The 7,675-nt window shown below is 42.5% G+C and overlaps 1 long non-coding RNA gene across 1 annotated transcript; it reads left to right on the forward strand.

Annotated features, from left to right (window-relative positions):
• The first annotated feature begins 1,621 nt into the window (after positions 1–1,621).
• LOC127527277 (uncharacterized) lies at positions 1,622–7,098 on the forward strand. Its single transcript, XR_007934579.1, has 2 exons — positions 1,622–1,767; positions 6,592–7,098. It is a non-coding gene; the product is annotated as an uncharacterized LOC127527277 (long non-coding RNA).
• Positions 7,099–7,675: the final 577 nt, after the last annotated feature.

A 7,675-nucleotide genomic window follows, 5' to 3' on the forward strand; every position in this document is an offset into this window, starting at 1 on the left:
CAGTTTAAAAATGTTTACTTTTCTTCTTAATAACAATTTTAAGGCAGTACTTCGCCGCTGCAAAGCACGGGTATTTTGCTAGTGTATAATAAACCCATAACCTCTAAGCTCTTTATTTTATTATTTCTGTTACTCAATTGTTTACCTCTTTTGTAAGTCATTTGGATAAAAGTGTCTGCTAAGCATATCAATGTAAAACTTTTTTTACTTATTTGTCACATAAGCAAGGTAAGTTTTCATCTCTTATTTCACTTTCAGCACTTATTAAGTCTTAATGTCTTCTCAGTTAAGCAATGGAAGCTCTTAAAAGTGGGGGAACATCAGTTGTTGAATTAAGAACTACCTCACAGGTGGCGCAGTGGTAGTGCTGCTGCTTTGCAGTAAGGAGACTGTGGAAGATTGTGGATTCGCTTCCCGGTTCCTCCCTGTGAGGATAGCGCTTTGAGTACTGAGAAAAGCGCTATATAAATGTAATAAATTATTATTATTATTATTAAGAAACAAATCAAAATCACAAACCATACGGCAATGAGCTCTTAGTACACAGAAAACACAGAAAATCCCACTCTTTTTATAGTAAACTGCAAGACAATGATTATAATTTTATATTATGTATATATTAAAGAACCATCAACAACAAGTCTGGGTGACAACAAACTGGCCTACAGAAATTGTGATGCTTAACTTATTCTTATTTACAGCATGTGAAAAACAGCCAGAATAAATCAAAAATTGCAATATAAACCTACAACTATAACAGTTGCAATCTATCTTGATTTTGTTTAAAGTCTTAAAAATACAACAACTTTAAATGGAGAACATTTTAAAAGAGTATACTATTACATAGCATGTGTCGAAAACCTGCACGCTATGTAGCACCAAACACGCCTTAGCTTCATATGACTGTTAAAACATTATGTTATTACTTTGAACAAAACAAAATCATGCAAGTCTATTCACTAACAATATCTTAAACCGTAATAATAGGATATTAAGAGTTACCGGTAGACTTTGAGGAAACGTTCTCCTGCATCTCCATTACGTCTCACTTGCTCCTGCCTTGTCAGGACCTTCAGCTGGCCGCACTCGCGCCTGTGTTGGCACACCGCAGCACCTCGCATCCTTAAAGGTGTACATGCACGATTTTGTAATCCCCCTTCACTTGTCTACAGTAGAGTATCGTGTCGACAAAACCATCTTTCATTAATTTCTAAAAACACTAAGTTGCATTTATCTTTTGACTTTTATAGACACGAACGCCATGCCACTACCCTGCCTTGATTTCAAGAAGCCGCCGTGACTGAAGTGCGCGCCAAAACGCAGCGCAGCCGCAAAGACAAGTGCGGGAGGTAGCGAAGGAACTTTCGCGCCCTGTTCGTGCCAGCCCGATTCGCTCGCGCATGTGTATTGACCGCTTATCGTTTAACGAGACCTCCCGCTGAATTCTGGGACGGTAAGGGGAGGTACTTGTTTGTCACGACGAATAACCAATAAACAACATCATTACTGCCGTATTGAATAAGAATTAGCATTAATAGCGAATTGAATAAACACTCTGCTAACTTTGTTCCTTCCTTATATGGTAACACTCCATCATTGAACCCCGCCCACAACTGACTTCGCACTTTCCCGAGTTGTGTTTATTTCAGCGCGAGCGGCTGCAAGTCTTTCACTGTTTTACCATCAGAAGCGGCTGTCGAGTAGGCGAAAGAAAGAAAAATAATATATGCAGTAGAAACACGTCAATACTGTATAACCACTTTCAAGGTAAGCTAAGTCGTATTAAAGTCGCAAAACAAATGTTCTGTTTTAAAATAGACAAGCTGGCAAATTAGGATGGAGTGGTGGCTCCCAGGCTAAGGAACTGCGTAGGTATCCAGCAGGCTGCTGGTTCAAATCCCGGTTCCTGCCTAAGGCCCTTAACCTGCAGTTGCCGAAGTGGCGCTGTACAATGTCTGACCCTGCGCTCAGACCCTATGCGAAAATGAACAAATTCTTAATACAAGAAATTGTATAAGGCGAAATAAAAAAAGAACCAAAAAAAAATAAAAAACAGTGGTTTTCAATGGGCGATTCAGACATTTCAGGAATGTGTACAGCGCACTGTATTCAAAATATTTCAATAAGAACTTCATTTAAGAGTGTGAAAAGTTTAAACAAACTGACATGGCTACTGCGGTGTTTCTCTCCCGTTATATACGAAAGCAACTTAACAACAAGTGAGTCGTCCGCATGGCGAGTCCTTCAGCGACAAAGTTCACTGATCATGAAAGTCGAAGAAGGCCTCATTTTTCAATTTTGTTTTTAGTTATTTTATCCAAGTTCATGAGCGCCCCATAAAATCAAGATAATTAAAATAAAATTGAGTGCCATTATGAACAAAGCTGCATGCCCTCTCTCTGATGCCCCAACATGGAGGACTTTCAGCAGAGCCGGGTCAAGAAACACAACTGGTGGTTCTTTATACCCTCCGCAATCTGTCTGCATTATGCCTCACTGTGACTGAAACAACCAAGTCAGAACTTTTATTTCTTTTGAATTTTTTGTGCTTTATAGTAATTCTAGTGTCTGTGTTCAGCCCAAAGTGTGTATATATTTATTCACTTAATTATCTACCTATACCAGAGGACCAGCTCTACACCCTTAGCAGGGTCCTGGAGGGTGCATGGGAGTTTTGTCCAACCAGTCTACATGTGTTTTGTGAACTTGGAAAAGGCGTTCGACCGTGTCCCTCGGGGAATCCTGTGGGGGGTACCAGATCCACTGATGAGGGCTGTTCGGTCCCTGTACAACCAGTGTCAGAACTTGGTCCGCATTGCCGGCAGTAAGTCGAACCCGTTTCCAGTGAGAGTTGGACTCCGCCAGGGCTGCCCTTTGTCACCGATTCTGTTCATAGCTTTTATGGACAGAAATTCTAGGTGCAGCCAGGGCGTTGAGGGGGTCCGGTTTGGTGGGCTAAGGATTGGGTCACTGCTTTTTGCAGATGATGTTGTCCTGTTTGCTTCATCAGGCCGTGATCACCAGCTCTCTCTGGATCAGTTCGCAGCTGAGTGTGAAGCGGCTGGGATGGGAATCAGCACCTCCAAGTCCGAGACCGTGGTCCTCAGCCAGAAAAGGGTGGAGTGCCCTCTCAGGGTTGGGAGCGAGATCCTGCCCCAAGTGGAGGAGTTCAAGTATGTCAGGGTCTTGTGCACGAGTGAGGGAAGAATGGAGCATGAGATCGACAGGTGCGGTGCGGGCTCTGCATCGGTCTGTCGTAGTGAAAAAGGAGCTGAACCGTAAGGCAAAGCTCTACATTTACCAGTCGATCTATGTTCCTACCCTCGCCTATGGTCATGAGTTATGGGTAGTGACCGAAAGAACGAGATTACAAATACAAGCAGCTGAAATGAGTTTCCTCCGCAGGGTGTCTGGGCTTTCCCTTAAAGATCGGGTGAGAAGCTCGGAGTAGAGCCACTGCTTCTCTGCATCGAGAGGAGTCAGATGAGGTGGCTCAGGCATCTGATCAGGATGCCTCCTGGATGCCTCCCTGGTGAGGTGTTCCGGGCACGTCCAACCGGGAGGAGGCCCAGAGGAAGACCCAGGACACGCTGGAGGGACTATGTCTCTTGGCTGGCCTGGGAATGCCTCGGGATTGTCCCGGAAGAGCTAGAAGAAGTGGCCGGGGAGAGGGAAGTCTGGGCATCTCTGCTTAAGCTACTGCCCCCGCGACCCGATCTCGGATAAGCGGAAGAGGATGGATGGATATCTACCTATATGTATTTATTTATTTAAACACCTTCTGTAAAAAGCAAAACTTCCCCCTGAGGACAAATATCTATCAATCATACAGTACCTTTAATAATAATACATTTTATTTATATAGCGCCTTTCCCATGCTCAAGGCACTTAAGAATATAATAAAGAACGGCAGAATTTACAGTATATAGCATTGTACAAACCAGATAAATAAATAAAGAAGATTAAGACAGTAAATTCTGAAAAAAAAAACAGACAACATAATTGATGGTCGCACACACACATACAGGTTACATTAGCATCTTGACAGAGAAGTAAACTGAGAGAAAGGTAATAAAGTCAAGTAGAGCTAAAAGCCTTCCTGAACAGATGAGTTTTGAGTTGTTTTTTAAAAGAATTCATGGAGTCAGCTGACCTGATTAATTTTGGTAGGTCATTCCAGAGTCTGGGCGCTATACAGCTGAAGGCCCTGTCACCCATGGAGTGTAGATTAGTGAGGGGCACAACAAGATTACCAGAATCAGAGGACCTTAGTGGGCGGGCAGGCACATAGTGATGGAGAAGGTCACTGATGTAGTTTGGCGTGAGGTTATTTAAAGCTTTGTAGGTTATTAGTAGGATTTTATATTCGATTCTGTAGGACACAGGGAGCCAGTGGAGACGGAGCAGGATGGGTGTGATGTGCTCGCTGCTGCTGGTTCATGTCAGGACTCTTGCAGCTGAGTTTTGAATAAGCTGGAGCTGTGATATAAGATTAGAAGGGGCACCTGCCAGTAGGGAATTACAATAATCGATGCGGGATGTGATAAAAGCATGGACAAGTTTCTCAGCATTAGAGAAGGAGAGGAAGGAGTGAACATGGGATATGTTACGGAGGTGAAAGTAAGAAAGTTTCTTAATGTGATTTATGTGGGCGGAATAAGTGAGGGAGGAATCAAAAATGACACCAAGATTTTTTACAGTAGAGGCAGGTCTGATGAGATCACTGCCAAGATGGACTGGGAAGGAGCTCATTTTATGAAGTTGCATTTTAGTCCCAATTTGCAGGAGTTCAGTTTTATTGCAATTTAATTTTAAAGAGTTCTGCTCCATCCAGGTTTTAATTTCACTAAGGCAGGTTGTGAGCTGAGAAAGCTCTGATGAAGTTCCACTTTTAACATTGAAGTAGAGCTGAGTATCATCTCCATAAAAATGATAACCCACATACCTTTCACATCCATCTATCAATTTAATTAAACTCTTGCTGGGGACAAAGAAAGTTTTCCCTGAATTTCAAGGTAACATTCTCTCTATTGACTTCTCAGACATTTGTTTGTTTTAACTTTAACATTAGAGAGTCTTTGTCATATCCACTCCTCTGTAATTCAAAGTTGTACAACAGCATTTCTGAGGAGGTGAATTTTTTTTGAAGGGTGTGTATCTTGTAATATTAAGTAATTAAGTGTCAAGGCAGTAAGTTAAAAATAAAATGGTGCTTAACTTCCAGTTTATCTTCTAGAGCAGGGGTAGGCAACGTCGGTCCTGGAGTGCCACAGTATGTGCAGATTTTTGTTCCAACCCAGTTCCTGAACGAGAACTCAATTATTGCTGATGAAGCACATATTGCTTAAGTGACATTTTAATGCTTCATTTTAGTGGTCTCGCTTGTTAAGGTTCTCCAACCTTAATTGCTTATTTCAATCTTAAACTGCTGCATTCAGTGTTTTAATTGCTCCTTATTAGCAATAAGATGTAAAACAGGGGTAGGCAATGTCGGTCCTGGTGAGCCGCAGTGGCTACAGGTTTTCATTCAACCCAATTGCTTAATTAGAAACCAATCATTGCCAATCTCAGACCTTATTTAATTTTATGGCTTGTTAGTCTGTGCAATGTAAGGCTTTTATATCGTAGATTTTTTTTCCTTTCCAAGGATATCATCCAAATGATTTGAAGCCTAAAACAGATCATTTTCAGTCTGTCACATTTTTCTATTAAGTGTTTTATTAAATCAAACCGTGCATGATAGATAGATAGATACTTTATTAATCCCGATGGGAAATTCACAAATGATGAACACACACAGATGTAATTGGAAAAAAGCTAGCTGGAGAACTGCTGGCTGCTTTGTCTTTTACATCTTATTGCTAATAAGGAGCAATTAAAACACTGAAAGCAGCAGTTTAAGATTGAAATAAGCAATTAAGGTTGGAGAACCTTAACAAGCGAGACCACTAAAATGAAGCATTAAAATGACACTTAAGCAATATGTGCTTCATCAGCAATAATTGAGTTCTCGTTAAGGAACTGGGTTGGAACAAAAACCTGCACATACTGTGGCACTCCAGGACCGACGTTGCCTACCCCTGTTCTAGAGAAGTGTTTCCCAACCTCGGTCCCCCCCCCCAACCCTAATGGCTGCAGGTTTTTGTTCCAATCAGTTTCCTCATCAGTGACAACACCTGATAACACTGAGCTCATTTAATTAACTGAGATTATTATTCTTCTACATTCAGAAAAGCACAGCAGCATGATTTTTACATGTATAAGACATTTAGAAATATTTCTGCTTTTGCTAGAGATTAAAAATGCTGAACTCTGTTTTGTTGATTTCATTCTTTCTCGGCCTTTGTGTATTTTTCCCCCTTCATTTTATCTCATTGACAAACACGAGCAGAGCGGACACGCTTGCTAACAGCTCACTGAATAATCAGAGGCTGCAACTACTTTAGTGCCAGACCCACTAATTAGTAAATAATGGATTAATAAAACAATAAGAACACCTAGAAAAGTAGAACGAAAATCAAGATGAAAATATTGTTAAAAAGAAAAAAACATTATTCCCGTATAACTGCTTGGTACATTTTATTGTGGCAGATGGCCCGGACCCATGCCTGGTTAGGATGCCCTTTTGATACTGGATCCAGGGGAGCAGTCATGGGATGCACTCTACGTCCCCCGGAACGCATGGTGGCAACCCTCCTGGGTTACATTGGGGGGCCACAGGTGTGGAACTTCAGGGCTCAAACCTGTTGGGCTCCGTGGCCACCACCCGGAAGAGCTGCATGGCTTAACGAGCCCATGTCGGCTGGAATGCAGTCACACACGGAAGTGCAGCCTAATTAGGTCAATTACCACCTGGAGCACTTCCACGAGGGCTACAAAAGGAGCTTGCAGCGTCTACTTGAGGTGCCAGAGTCGGGACGACAACGACAACAACAACAAAGCCGCCTGGAAGGATTGGAGGAAGAAGTGTTTTGTGGTGGTGTTTTGTTTATGTGTGTTGTGGTGACTTTCTTTTTGGGACTGTGTAGGGCCTGTGGGACATGGGGAAGATGTGCCCCACAGCTGAAGAAAAAATAAAAACCTTTTTGTTTGTTTTTATATGTGCCTCTGCTGTCAGTCTGTGTCGGGTCGACGCCTGTATAGCACCTTTGCCACTATATGTGTGTGTATACGAACCACACGCCGTGGCGCAATGTAAAGAGGCTTTGCCTCTGACGCTGACATCCGAGGTTCCGAGAGGGGGTGCAGTGAGTGTGTACGCCTGATGAGCCCAAAATTAGGGCGAAATACGTGTGTCGTGAAATTTTCATAGGGCGGAGTGGTGGCTCTAAGGATCTGTGCTGGCATCCCGAAGGTTGCCGGTTCGAATCCCCGTCACTGCCAAAAGAGATGCTACTCTGCTGGGCCCTTGAGCAAGGCCCTTAACCTTCAATTGCTCCAGGGGCGCTGTACAAGCTCTGACCCCAAGGCGTATGAGAAAAACCAAGTAATTTCCTTTTAATATATTTTAGCAAACTTATTTTTCTAATTTCTATATTGTTCCCAAAACAGAGAACTTGGGAAGTACAGTAATCCCTCGCTATATCGCGCTTCGACTTTCGCGGCTTCACTCTATCGCGGATTTTATATGTAAGCATATCTAAATATATAACGTGGATTTTTCGCGGGTTTCTGC

The sequence above is a fragment of the Erpetoichthys calabaricus genome, chromosome 3 (genome assembly GCF_900747795.2).
Source record: "Erpetoichthys calabaricus chromosome 3, fErpCal1.3, whole genome shotgun sequence".
In the NCBI taxonomy this organism is placed as follows: Eukaryota; Metazoa; Chordata; class Cladistia; order Polypteriformes; family Polypteridae; genus Erpetoichthys; species Erpetoichthys calabaricus.